This window comes from Triticum urartu, unplaced genomic scaffold, assembly GCF_003073215.2.
Source record: "Triticum urartu cultivar G1812 unplaced genomic scaffold, Tu2.1 TuUngrouped_contig_1878, whole genome shotgun sequence".
NCBI classification, from domain to species: domain Eukaryota; kingdom Viridiplantae; phylum Streptophyta; class Magnoliopsida; order Poales; family Poaceae; genus Triticum; species Triticum urartu.
The window spans coordinates 14,315-29,463 of NW_024112336.1; the positions used below are offsets into that span (position 1 = coordinate 14,315).

Sequence of the window (15,149 nt, forward strand, 5' to 3'; positions counted from 1 at the left end):
AGGAAGCATTACCCAAAGTTCAGCATCGAGCACTTCCGGATTATTGACATTGACGTACCAAAGCAGCTTGGCAAGTAAGACAATAAGCATTTCATTCCTTGTCAATCAAATACAATCATTTTGTAGTTTTTAAATTTTTCTACATGTGCAATCTTTAGTATTATTTAGACACAGTACTAGTCTTCAATCTGTTTTATCATTTTTATGAGTTTCTAATGGATTATCTAGCTAGTTGCAGAGTGGCACATAAGTAGTTGCACAGTGGCACATAATGAGTTGCAGTAGAACACAAGAAGTTGCACAGTAGGACATAAGTAGTTGACCCAATTATTTGGTTTTAATTTTATGTGACAATTTTTTTGCCCATTTTTTGCAGTAATGAGTGTGGATTGTTCGCACTGCTTAACGCCACCGAGTGGAATGGTAGACAACTGCCCAACTACGACCCCAAGGAAGTACTCAACATCAGGAAGAAGCTGACGTATGATTGGGTCACCAGCGTGCACAACACCGCCCCATGGAGGAAGTTGCTGAGATATGACAAGGAGTAGGTCAATACTATTTTTTTTCTGCTCCATGGAGGAAGTTGCTGGTTTGTACAATTTTATTAAGTAGATTTTGTAGTTGCACACTGCTAGTAATTGCGTTTGCAACTCAATATCATCACTTTTGTTGATACATTAGGAGCACTGGATATACAATTGTTCAACAACTAAATATTTAACCAGTTGCCAACAAAGGCACAAATAGCAACTTTTTTTTACACAGTGCATGAACTAATTCAAGCAGCATAAATTAGATAAAGAGGAATCATAGATGCTGAATGTGTCCACTTGGTCCCAACATTGCTAAAAAAGACATCATTATTTTCCTTTTTTGTTCCAAAGTTAGAAATGAGGAAACAGAAGCACAGGAGTCTCTGTGGACACACACCAGCAGTGTGCTCTGTAGATTGGCACTGGCTGCATTTGTTTTTCTTCTTTGGGTGTAGCTCCAGCGCCGATTTGTACCGTCGACTCTTTGCCCTACCCTTTGTAGTAGACCTTGGAGGATCCCTGGGCACAAAATCATCAGAAGCTTGTGCAAGGGATGCAGCCTCCAACGGGGCAGTAGGACCGTCACGATCACATGTGTAATAATCATATAAAAAGTTTAGTATTTTTGTTATTGTGCAACCAGCACTGATGTTCTGTGCAACCACACAGTACATTTTGTGCAACTAACTGGTTGCTGTGTGCAAGTTAAGTTGAAAAAAACACCTGCAGTAGCACGGCTTGTCATGGTACTTGGATTGTAGTCGCCTATGAGCAGAACATGAAAAACAAGTTAGATTTTTAGCTTGATCCTCAAACTAACACAGCGCACGCAACTAGGCAGCATGTTTCTGTTCAACTGGGCACTATGATATGTGCAACTAAAGTCACTCACCCTAGTTTTTGTTTTGGAGTCGGTGAAGGTACTAACCTGGGTTATGAGCCCCCTGAGTCCTGCCTGTAGGTCCATTGGGAGTAGCACAAAGGGCACTGCTAGTTGGGCCTGGCGGGGGAGGAGGTCTTTGAGGGTTGGCATCACCTATAGGCAGAACAGGACAAACAAGTCAGTTGTGTTTATCTTTTTGATGCTCGAACTAACACAGCATGCACAACTAGGTAGCCTGTTCGGTGCAACTGAGCACCATGATGTGTGCAATTGGAGTTACAGACCTAGTTTGATGGGGAGTTGGGGGCAGGTAATTACCTAGACGACGAGCCCCCTGAGTGCTGCCTGTAGGGCCATTGGGAGGAGCATGCGGGGGAGGAGGTGGCGGAGGATGCCGTGTACAGCCAGGAGGGGGAGGAGGTCCTTGAGGGTTGACATCACATATATGCATAACTGGAAAAATAAGTTAGCTGTGTTATCTTGATGCTTGAACTAACACAGCGTGCGCAACTAGGCAGTATGTTCTGTCCAAGTGGCTACCATGGTGTGTGCAACTGGGCACAATGATGTGTGCAACTGAAGTTACACACCTAGTTAGATCAGGAGTTGGGGCAGGTAATTACCTGGATGATGAGCCCCCTGATTGCTGCCTGGAGGTGGAGGAGGTCCTCGAGGGTTGCCATCATCTGATGGCCCCGTTGCAGCAGTCGGTTTTTTCTTTTTCTTGGACTTGTTCAGGTGGCCGATCTCGGTACGTGCTGCACGCATATGCTTGTATACAATAGCTTGTGCTGGATCAGAACCACTCGCAAACTTTGCTAGTTTCCGAAAATCGTATATCATGTTCCTCTCCCTTATCTGCTTCTTTGATTGAGGAGGCATTTCATCCGGTTGCTCATAACCAGTCCCTGGCGCACTAGGTACAGCAGTAGGTGTCCACCGTCTTAGCAGGTACCTTTCCGGTATGACATCAACGCCAACATGGGTGAACACCTTGAGGATGTGGCAACAGAGGATGCCGTCCTTGTCCATTTTACAACACTCACACAAATAGGAACCCTCCTCCACCCTTGCCTGCACCAAGTAGTTTCGAGAACCATATTTCGCAACAAATTCCTGGTTCGGTCTGAGCTCAAACGCATCAGCACCAACTTGGAATGCATTATAACGTCCAATCAGCTCAAACTCTTCTCTAAACTTGCGGTAAAGGTCTCTAGTATAGGTTTTGTAAGCTTGCTTCTCTATTGGGAAGTTGGACCACAACTCAATCTCAAGGTGTTGTGTCCTGTAATCATTGCAGCCTTCCTTGGCAAGGATGTGGTTCTGTATTTTTTCATATTGCTTGACGAAGTTCAGCATTGAGTTGTGTGGGTTCACATATCTTTTGAGGACGGCGTTGAACCCCTCACTACGCTGTGTAGACTGGAGGAAGGGAAAGAACCTGTGTTTGAAGTAGCACGGCACCCAAGTTGACCTGTATTCGTACAACTTCTCAAAGTGCGTGTGTGCCATAGCCTCATACTTCATCATTAACCCAGCCCAATTCTGCTCAAACTCGTCTATAGTGAAGCTGAAGTCAACACACTTGTTGAAATCATCAGAGAGTCCTGGATTCCGGCACAGCAACCAACCAACCTTTTCCTGAGCCTTTTTCATGATGTGCCATCGACAACAACGGTGCACGGTGGTTGGAAAGATGCTCTGTATTGACTGCCTCATCGCACCATCCTGATCGGTGATGAAGTTGTCAGGAGGTTTGCCATCCATAGCCTCTAGGAATGCTCCAAAGACCCAATCAAAGCTCGATGCCAACTCCTTCCTCACAAATGCGCAACCCAGCATGAAAGACTGGCCATGTCGGTTTATTCCTATGAAGGGCGCGAACGGCATATTGTACAAGTTGGTCATGTAGGTGGTGTCAAACGATATGCAATCGTGGTACGCCTCCGCATAAGCTTTTCGAGCTAAGCCGTCCACCCAAAATATGTTGAAAACTCTATCCTCTTCATCATATTTCACCTTATAGAAGAAGTCTGGATCGTTTTTTTGTATATCCTTGAAGTGCGCAATTGTCTCAATCAGATCACCCTCCTTTGTGTCATCTCTACGGAAACTTGTACAAAGATTTGTTATTGCCTTTGGTCCGAACGGCACCATCATCTTAGATCCATAGAACTCTGCCATTACATGCATCATTCGTCCTGCATAATACAAAAACAAACAATATATCCTTTTTTTAGTTGCACAAATGCGCACATCCAGCTGCATAGTAATAGGACACGTGTTGGCACAGAAGATAATCACAGGAAATGGACACCTAGCTGCACCTTTTTAAAAACACTTTGCAGTTTTTGCATACAGGACATTGTGTATTTGCACAGTAAAGACAATCTAGTTGCACAAGAAGCACCAAAAGTGAAATATAAAAAGCATGGGAAGTTGGACAGCAGTTGCATAGTTAAGCCATTTCAGTTGCACAGTAGTACCATAACAGTTGCACACTGGACTGCCTAGAGGGAAACTTAATTCTTCAAGGGATATAGAAAAACACCACACCTGTAGTCAAGTTGCAGTTATACAAGATGCGCAGAAACTCCTTTTCATCAGTTGAGATGCCTTGGTGGGATCTCAAGTATTTGGACAATGAAGGTTTGTTCACGAGCGGATGATTGTGGTCACGAACAAAGTGCGTCACCTCCCATCGCCCATCTATCAGCTTCACCAACATTTTCGCCTTGCATTCAGTCTGCTTTATTGTCTCGCGTTTGCGCTTCTTCTTCTTCTTACTAGTACCAGCCTCCTCTTCAGCAAATATTGGAGGTTCTTCTTCCATCTCCTCATCACTGTTAACAGATGTTGGGTCTGGAATAGGGTCCAGGTAAGGAGGAGCCTCAGCTCCTCCATCATCAGCTTTGGGCTTCTTGAACTTGTTGCAGCAAAACTGTTGTTTTTATCAATTCATTGGTGCGGTGTGTCCGTCTAGAGGTGTTCATCTTGATAGAGAAACCCATCCATAGTGCGTAACTGTTGTAGTGATCCTTAGCAATTTGAAGGCTGTCAAACCTCATGCCAACATAGGGTTCCATACGTTGAGAACCAGCCTCATCCTCTCCTTCTTCTACTTGCACAGCTCCGTCAACAGCCCGAGCTCCTAGCTCAGTCCTGGTTGGACCAGGAACATTTGCCTCGGTTCCTGTGTCATCAAGAGTATGGCTCTCTGACTGCAAAGACACCACTACAGGGGCACCACGGGCTGATGACTGGCCTGCCACATTGTCATGGCCCGTAGGGTTACCATCACGACTTGCCTGCGTGTAGTAAACAGATCGACCATTTTCTGTCCAGTTTCCTTGTTGTATGCTGGGTTGCTGCTGATCCATATCATGAGGAAGCTCATTGAGATCTGGAGGCAACTCATTGAGATCAAGCATTTTTTCCCTTTGTTTTTGGATGCTGCCACACACTCCCTGCACATATAAAAAAAGAAGAAATTGATGTCATCAGTTGGTAACCACAGAAAAACTGTGTTTCAAACAACCTAAAAGCAACATGACCATAGCATAATCTTTTATTATAACAGTTATGAATTTTTTTGTTTGCACAGAGTTGTTATGTTAGTTGCACAGTTTGCAGTAAATAACTGGCAAGAGCATGACTTCTTTTTGCTACAGAGTTTTTCTTACCTTTTCCCTTTTTGTTTTGTTGCAATGATCTGTAGGTTTCCGTTTCGCAAGGAGCTCTTTTCAGATTTTTCTGCACATAATTGGATGCTACATTTGAGAAGGAAAATCCAGGTGAAAGAAGAAAGAAGAATTGGAGGACAGATTATAGTTAATATGGTTCTAGATCTGGTATATTTGAACATATTAATATGGTTTGCAATAGGTGTGGGACCAGAATATATGCGTGGGAAAAGATTACGTGTGTGAATATGTTAATATGGTTTGTGGCTTCATTAGCCATGGACAAAAGTTCCTATGTTTTTCCTGTTGCACTATAGATTTCTGATTTTCGCTAGAATAGACGTCTCAATTTCCAGGATTTCCACTTGGCCAGCATACATATTCAGTTGGACATTCAATGCTTTTAGTTGGCTAGAATAGATGTCTCAGCTGGCCAGGTTGCATTTTTTTCAGTTTGTGGCCAACATGCATGTTCAGTTGGACAGTTAATGCATTCAGTTGGCTAGAATAGATGTCTTAGTTGCCTAGAATATATGTCTTAGTTGGTCATCAGTTTTTGGCCAACATGCATGTTTAGTTGGCCAGAAAACATGTTTTTTATTTCCACATATACTACATTTTTTCCAAAGTGTTCACTCAGAAACATGTATTGCCAAATATATGTTTAGTTGGCAGGATACATGTTTAGTTGGCCAGGATACATGTTCAGTTGGCTGGGATGCATGTTCAGTTGCACATTTATGAATTTTTCGTTGCACATGTTCAACAAAGCATTGGGCAGTCAATTTTTTGTTCATTTTGCAAACAATAACTAGAAGTTGGCTTTAATCATGTTTTAATTGGCCAGAGAACTCGTTTTTAGTTGGATTGTTTTAACACATCCAGGTGGTAGTTTTTGGCATGTTTAACACATCCAGCATGTTTAACATCTGGTGTGATGTGCCAGATTCACCTCTTTTTTGAAGCAGATTCTCCATGGATCCATGGAGAAGGGGGAAGTGAAGTGGAGAGGGGGCTTACCTGCTCGATCTTACTGCTTGGTATGGCTCTGACCACCCTGCCCTTTAGATCTTGAAGCAGCTCCTTCTACTTTGGGGCTCCCATGGCGGCTGTGTAGGAGGAGGAAGAAGGGCTGGGGGCGATTGCGTTTGGATTTGTTTCTGGCGTGCAGAAGAAGAAGAAGGCAGCGTCGGTGGGGCTGAGGCGTGGGGGCGAGCGATGGCGTGGATTCTGCAACCTGGGCAGATCCTCCTTCTTTCGTGAGGAAGAAGAAGATAGCCAGGGCGCAGTTTGGCGAGGAGGGTGCACGTGATCCCGCGGGGCATGGTTTGGCGAGGAGGGTGCACGTGATCCCGCGGCCAGCTGGCGGGCGGGGCAGTTGCCTTTTTTGCTCCGACGGGCGGGGACCAGGTGGACCACGTGGGCGAGCGGGGGACTGTTTCCTCTTTCGCTCGAGGGGGGACCAGGTGGTTTCCTTTTTCGGGTGGCCGCTGGCTAGCGATCCCAGGGTGGCCGGCCGCCCACTAGACGCGTCCAATTAGGATTAGCAGCCCCCTTGTCAAAATCTTCCTAAAAAAAGTCAGAAATTTCCACGTTTCTTTGTCTAATTCCATGGAAGGAATGCCAGTATTTATGACATCAATTCAATATCATTATATACGTCATAAAATTATTATTTTTTATATTTTATCTGTTTGGCATTAAAGACGCAAACAATATTTTTTACAAAGTTAATCAAGTACTGTAGTACTAAAAAATTTGACCATTAAAAAGGTATAATAGCTATATTTTAGAGTTCGTTAAGCATTCCAGTTTTCAACCCATCAGGTTAAAAACCAAGAAGTCTGAATTAGATCCGGTTAGTAAGAGACCGAGTATTCGATCATGGTTAAAGATTTGGTTTCTCGGTTATGACTTCATCCTAGTATTATGATTCGGTCTCACAATTTCCTTTCTAAGATTACTATTATAGTGGATTTCGTTTTTGTACGTTTGCCTTCACCCTTTGTCCTTCATTCTTTTGTTTTTTCTCGTGTGTATGTCACACATCCTGCATTAACTCAAACGAATCAAATTAAATCTTATCAAAACCTCAACTAAATCAAAACTTATCATGTTTTCACCTACCCATACCCTCACCCTTCCATGTCTCTCCATGCCACACTCCACCCCCATCCGTTGGGCATGTCTCGTTAATGGCAATCATCGAGCAGTACCCCCATATCGTGCCTCCATGGCTTGCTCAACTCTTCGTCGACAGGATTCCCTCAACCCAACGCCATGCGCACGTCCCTTTCTTAAAGGATCGATATGGTTGACTAGAGGGAGGGGGGTTGAATAGGCAACTAAATTTTTTTAGCTTTTTTCCAAATTAAAACTTTGCATCAAAGTAGGTTGTCTAGATGTGCAACTAGGTGAGCAACCTATATGATGCAACAGCAATGAACATACAAGCAAGCAAGAGAAGTAACACTAATAAGCTTGCACAAGTAAAGATAAGAGATAACCAAGAGTGGACCCGGTGAAGACGAAGATGTGTTACCGAAGTTCCTTCCTTTTGAGGGGAAGTACGTCTCCGTTAGAGCGGTGTGGAGACACAATGCTCCCCAAGAAGCCACTAGGGCCACCGTATTCTCCTCATGCCCTCACACAATGCGAGATGTCGTGATTCCACTATTGGTGCCCTTGGAGGCGGGGACCGGACTTTTACAAACAAGGTTGGGGCAAACTCCACAACTCAATCGGAGGCTCCCAACAACACCACAAAGCTTCACCACAATGGACTATGGCTCTGTGGTGACCTCAACCGTCTATGGTGCTCAAACACCCAAGAGTAACAAGATCCGCTAGGGATTAGTGGGGGAATCAAATATATCTTGGTGGAAGTGTAGATCAGGGCCCTCTCAACTACTCCCGAGCAAATCAACAAGTTTGGTTGGCTAGGGAGAGAGATCGGGCGAAAATGGAGCTTGGAGCAATAATGGAGCTTTTGGGGGAAGAGGTCGGTCAACGAAGAAGAAGGGGACCCCCTTTTATAGTGGGGGTAACAATCCAACAGTTACCCCACTAAACAGCCCCGTAGAGGGAGGTACTACCGTAGGGGGCAGTGGTACTACCGCTGGACCCAGCGGTACTACCGCCCCCCCTTACGGTACTACCGCCCAGCTAGAGAGGGCTAGAAGATAAAGGAGGGACTGGCCCAGCGCGGTACTACCGCAGTGGCAGGGCGGTACTATCGCTCTCGAGCGGTACTACCACACCTAGTACCGCTGCAAGTGCCGCTCAACCCGACACGAGAAGTGCCCTCCCTCGAGTCGAGGCGGTAGTGGGCTAGTACCGCAGCGGTACTGCCGCTGAGGACCCTCAAGCGGTACTACCGCTGGGCACCGTGGTGCTACCGCTGGGCACCGCGGTACTACCGCTGGGGCCAAAGACTGTCCAAACAGCAGGGAAACAAACCTCCAACGACGCGGGAAGGCCCAGAGGGTGTGAAACGAAAGTGTACGTGATGATTCCACCCTACCCTTACCAAAGCGGACCCCCTCTTGATAGTATGGTGACTCCTACGAAACTAGTCCACCAACAAGAAACGAAAGAGCTACACCGTCTTGAAAAACACTCCGAGGGGAAAGAAACCATCTCGAGCCAAAGGATGAATCTCTGAAATGCTCAAAGCACATGGTTAGTCTGCAAATATGTTGTCATCAATCACCAAAACTACATCGAGAGAGATATGCCTTAACAATCTCCCCCTTTTTGGTGGATTGATGACAACCAGGGATTTGCACAGGGAAAAGACATAAAAGTAAGGATACTTAGAACTACAAAATATAGAAGGGCTCCTGAATGTGTGCACCTAGTTAGTAGTGCCTTTGGAATGCAAGACACACACATTAGGATCAACACACACCCTATATTTTATAGTCCAAAAATTCTAGGCATGGGATACATGAGAGCAGGGTATAAAACAGGATAAGCATGCAACTCATAAGATAGTACAGTACTGAATAGACATAGATAATAAAGGTAAAGATAAGGTACCATATGTCTCACACCATATGTCTAGAACTTAGGTCTCACTGGCACCAAACCAAACCAAGCAAAACGATGAGAAAACACAAGACACCACAAACCACAAAGACACACTCACAACACGACAACAACACAAATCCCTAAACTCTCTCCCCCTTTGGCAGCGAGACACCAAAAGGGCAAAGAGTGTTTCTACGGCTCTAGGTGATAGCAAGATGAGAATCTCGAACATCACATCTCAACGTGATCGTCTGCACCTCCGTCGTCGGTCGGAAACTACTCGGCGTCTGAATCGGTCCATGGGCAGTGCTGCTAAACCCACTCCTCCTCGTCAGTGATCCTCTCCTCAGATCCGCTGTTAACAGTGGCACCCAACTGGAGCATGAGCTCCTTGTGACATCTGCGGGCCTTCTTCTCAGAGACATGAGACATGTACTGGCCATGAGACTCCATGAAGAAGAGCTTCTTCATCTTGCGCTTAATCCTCTTAGCCCATGAGGGCTCCACACCAGAGGGCTCATAGTCCTCATCCTTGTCGGCCTCAGCATCATCCTCGGACTCCATGTCAACCTCAGAAGGTGGAGCATCAGAACGAGGGGCCTGGGTGCCCCATTTGTCCTTCTTCCGCGGACGTTTGATATCATGAGAAATCAACTCTCCAGTTTCCAGCACGGCCCTGGGATAGTGATGTGCCCAGGCCTTCTCAATGAGCAGCATGATGAAAGGACCATATATCGGGCACTTGCGCTCAGAAATGGCAGACAGAAGCTCAGACCACATAACATGAGAAATGTCCAGGGTCTCTCCAGTGGTTTCTTCCTTCTCATGCTGGCAGAAGAGAAGCATGTCCACAAGATAGGAGTGGACCATATCCAGATTCCCAATGCGCGGGAAAAGAGTCTCGTGGAAGACACGGTGAAGGATGTCCAGATAGGTAGACAGCTCATAGGTTACCTTCTTTGTCTTGGGGTTAACCTTCTGAGAGCATTAGGGCCAGAGAGCTTGCTTGTGAGTGGAGGTGACATTGCGGTGAGGACGGAAGCCGACTGGATGCTCAAGCCCATGATCTTCCACCCCAAGTAACTCCATGAAGGCCTTCCATGTGACAGTGAGCAACTTGCCATTCGTCATCCAAGTCAAGGTCCTTTCTGCATTAGTTCCAAGATGGACAGTGGCATAGAATTGGCATATGATGTCGGCATCAAAGTCCTTGTTGAACTGTATGATTCTGAGAATGTTCAACTGAGTGCACATCTGAAGGGTTTCACTAAAGTACTCAGGATCCTTTTCCATTGGATCGGTGTCGATGGAACGGACATCAACAAAGTGATTCTTCTTCACCTTGATCACATCAAAGAAGATGGAGAACTGAAAGCGGTTCCAGAACGGGAGGTTAACCAAAGTGGGATCTTGATCTTCCTCATAGGGGTTGCGGCGACGCTTTGCCCAAAATTCCCTGGCAGTCATCTCAGTCACAGTCTTTCCCTTTGGCTTGTTTGTAGATCTCTTCGAGTGCTGAGGTGGCGGTGGAGCACTTGAGGTTGCGCCTGCTGGCGGCTGTTGAACACTAGAGGAACCACCTGCTGACTCAGAAGTGCGGTAGCGCTTTGACGTTGCACGACCGAGGTTGACACGGCGGACCTGCTGCTCAGGATGATCATCACTTGGAACCAAAACACACGACCAGAAGAAACACACGAAAGAAAGAGCATAAGCCACCAAACAAAACAACAAGGATCAAAGCTTGGTAGGAAAGGATGGAACTGGGCATCCAGCGGTAGCACCGTGACCCAACAGCGGTAGTACCGCTTGAGTGGTAGTACCATGACACAACAACGGCAGTACCGCTTGAGCGGTAGTACCGCTCGAGGAGAGCGGTAGTACCGCGCCAGATGGGGAACGGTGGTTCCCTACTACCGTGGTCAGATTCGGCACTACCGGAGATGCTAAGTTCAAAAACAAACCTACCAAATTTCAATCCATAGTGCCTAGAAGCCATCTCCATCCAACTCAAGCCTCGCCTTACCCAACTGACGAGAAGAACAATGCCTATTGCCCCTAAAAACTAGATGCAAGATCTAGGCAAAGAGAGAACGGGAACGAGGACAATACCGGCATCCATGGCTAGAGGACGTGGTGGGGATCAACTCCACCAGAGGAAATGGAGAGAGACGGCCCGAAAGAGGCGGCCGGCCGGGCCCCTCCTGCGGCGAGAGGTCGCTAGAGCGACGAGGAAGACAAGCGAGTGGGGGCGAATGGGTATGGGGGAGAAACAACTCCCCCTGCCCCGACATAACCCCCCGTCGCCCGCCCCGCAGCAGTAGTACCGCTGGGGTGGGCGGTAGTACCGCTTGACGCTTGTCAGCGGTACTACCGCTCACGCAGCGGTAGTACCGCTCTACCGCAAAAGGGCCAACCAAACCGGGCTTAGCACAAGAGAAGAAACCGAGGCAAAACGAGAACACACACACAAAACCGACAAAAAGAAAGAAGGCACACACCTCTCCAAGAGAGGGCGGTGGCCGAGGCCACCTATGTTTGAGTTCAGAGGTATGGCGCCGCGAAGATTTTAACCTTGGGTCCATGACCAACACTCATCTTTGAAGCACAACTACCATAAAAATGGCTAATGTGAAAGAGTTTGGTTAGTTTATGCATTATGGGGGGAGGGAAAGTTCATTGAGAGAACAACACTCCCCCTATGTCCATGCCTACACCTAAACTAGACAACAAGTTGAGTGAGGTGGGGTGTGCAAGGGTTCAAGTCACATTGCTTGAATCAATGATATTTAGCTCATGCCTTAACTCCCGAAATCTTGCTTCATCCAAAGGCTTCGTGAAAATATCTGCAAGATTATCATGAGTGTTGACATAGTTGAGCTCGATCTCCCCTCGCCTAATGTGATCCCGGATGAAGTGATACCTAATCTCAATATGTTTTGTCTTGAAGTGTTGCACAGGGTTGAGAGAAATCTTGATGACACTTTCATTGTCACACCAAAGAGGCACTTTGTCACAAGTGACACCGTAATCCTTTAAAGTTTGCCTCATCCATAAAAGTTGTGCACAACAACTACCGGTGGCCACATATTCCGCTTCCGTGGACGAGAGAGACACACAACTTTGCTTCTTGGAAGGCCAACTCACCAAAGAGTAACCAAGAAATTGGCACCCTCCGGAAGTGGACTTCCTATCCACTTTGTCTCCCGCCCAATCCGAGTCTGAATAACCTACAAGCTTAAAGTTTGCTCCTCTTGGGTAGTAAAGGCCAAAGTTTGGGGTATGAGCCAAATATCGAAAGATTCGTTTGACCGCCACAAAGTGACTTTCCTTAAGTGCGGCTTGAAACCGTGCACAAATTCCCACACTCAACATGATATCCGGTCTAGATGCACAAAGGTAAAGCAAGGAGCCAATCATGGAACGATATACCTTTTGATCCACCGCTTTACCATTGGGATCAATGTCAAATTGGCACTTGGTGGGCATGGGAGTGGAAGCCGGCTTGACATCACTTAGCTTGAATCTCTTGAGCATGTCTTGATTGTATTTGTCTTGGTTGATGAAGGTTCCTTCTCTCCTTTGCTTCACTTCGAACCTGAGAAAGAACTTCAACTCTCCCATGGAAGACATCTCGAACTTTGAGGTCATGAGAGCGGCAAATTCCTCATTGAAAGCTTTGTTAGGGGAACACAGTTCACGTCAATCCGGAGACTATTTGCCCGGTTTGATCCTTGTTGTTAACATCCTCTTATGGAGTAAACCGGTGTTTATCACAACCCGGCACGGTTTTATCATAAACCGGCACAATATGGAAGGAGTTATCAGTACTCAAGATTGGGGTTATCACCTTTACTACAAAAAGTTGGTAAAACCAACAATGTGATTCAATGTCGCAGGTATGATCTATTTCATATTTGATTATTCTTAAGTGCAGCCTTGGTTATAAACCCGGGTTATATGTTGGGCATTATGACCCGTCCGGCGGTAAACCGCCAGGACACTTTAAACTTGTTGTATGCAGGAACAGGTTTGTTAAATCGGCCTAGCTTTGGACTATAAGTCGCCAGTATATATATATTTGGATTGCGCCATTGGAATTATGCGCTTATAAATCATTGGGTTATATTATTCAAATAGCCAAACTTGGCTGAATTTTCATTATGATATTGAATGAATAAAGGTTTTCACCGGATTATATTATCTTGAATAGCCAACATGGCTGGATTTTTATGGTTATTAATAACCGGTATTATCAAGTTTTCAAAGTCGCTTTAATGGCTATTATTTTATCAAAGGATATGATTTATTCTACAATGGAAGGAATAGTCCCGAGTCGTTGCAGGCTTACAACCCGACACTTGGGGGCTACATTATTCAAATTGAGATTACATGCAAGTCTCATGTCGCAGCAAGCATGCACCATGACACTTGGGGGCTAATGCAAAGTCATTTTTACTAGTTTTATTGAAGACCCAACTCATCATATTATAATGAGCCGGCCCTTGGGGGCTACCAATTGCTCCTGTCAACAATTCAAGGTACACAAGTTTTCGTCCATAATATTGAAGAATCCATTGCTCAGTTGGTAAAGCACAAAGCTATTAACCTTGTGGACATGGGTTCAAGCCCTATGATGGAAGCTACATTATAATATGTTATTTTCATTAAAGTATATATATCAAGTCCCGGTTCAGTATTATCTTACTAAGCCGGCCCTTGGGGGCTACACGTTGCTGTTCAAAGTTTACAAGATTATATTTACAAAGTCCCTGCTCATTATTGCATAATGACCCGGCCCTTGGGGGCTACACTGATTGAAGTTTTTATAAGCAATTACAAGTCCCAGGTTGCTGCAAGCATGACAACCTGGCACTTGGGGGCTACATATATGGAGTATTCAGTTTATATGATTGAGATGAACAAAGCGGATTTCTTCAAGGTTGAAACACTTATTGGAGCAAGTATTAAGTTATCATTATGTTATCCTCTTAAGACTTGGGGGCTACAGGTATTATGCATATAAAGGAGGAACATCTTCATTTTATCAGTTTTGAGCAAATCAAGAAGATCAATTACATGACCCGGTGTCGACAACAATTATGACCCGGCGCCATCAATATTTATAAACCGACCGTTTTGGTAATATTAAACCAGCAAGTTTTACATCTTCAAACCGGCTGAATATCAGATAAGTATTTTCAGACCCATATTTCTTAAGCCGGCGGAGCTGAGTCAAAGGAGTTATTCTTCACAATATTTCTCGGTGACAAGCCAATGTCGGCAAATTGATTATGAAGTTGGTCTGTTGACCCTAATTTCCCAGAAGGAGGAAATAACAAGGACTTAAGGATGATCAGGTACCAGTTTACAAAAATTCTTAACCCGGAGCATAACCTGTCAAATTTGTTCTTGTGTTTATTTTGCAGCATAAGTTTACCATGAATAAATCCAAGCTAAACTTGGGGGCTAATGTCGGGGATATACCCCGCGGTGTAAACCGGCCAGAAGTTAACCTGGCCGGACTTGGCGGTTTATCTGAAGACCCCGCGGACACTTGGCGAGTTACTGGCGACCCGCCCTGACCTGGCAGTTTACAAGCAACCCACCTGGTCATTATGACTCACTGGTGATCCAGCGTGCGGGATCGACGGATAACAAGGCTCAAAGCCCAGAAGGCCGGTTCACGTTTAACGGTGGGCCGGTTTAAGAGGAAAGGCAAGAGGAACATTATCTTATAAGGAGCTAAGACCTAGACTTGTATCCGGTTTGTATTAGAGATAGACTAGTCCTAATCCTAATAGGACTCCACATGTAAATCGCCCCTTCAACATATATAAGGAGGGGCAGGGCTCCCCAAAAGGGGGAAGAGGGACAAGATTCACAAGTTCCACAAGTTGGACAAGTTAGGTTTAGACAATAGCTCTCGAGATAGAGCACACTTGTAACCGTGATCATCATCATCAATATCAATGAAGCAGGATGTAGGCTTTTACCTCCACCGTGAGGGGCCGA

At 45.5% G+C, this 15,149-nt stretch overlaps 1 pseudogene; it reads right to left on the bottom strand.

The window, feature by feature from the left end:
• Positions 1–781: 781 nt before the first annotated feature.
• Positions 782–10,601, bottom strand: LOC125526787 (annotated as a pseudogene).
• Positions 10,602–15,149: the final 4,548 nt, after the last annotated feature.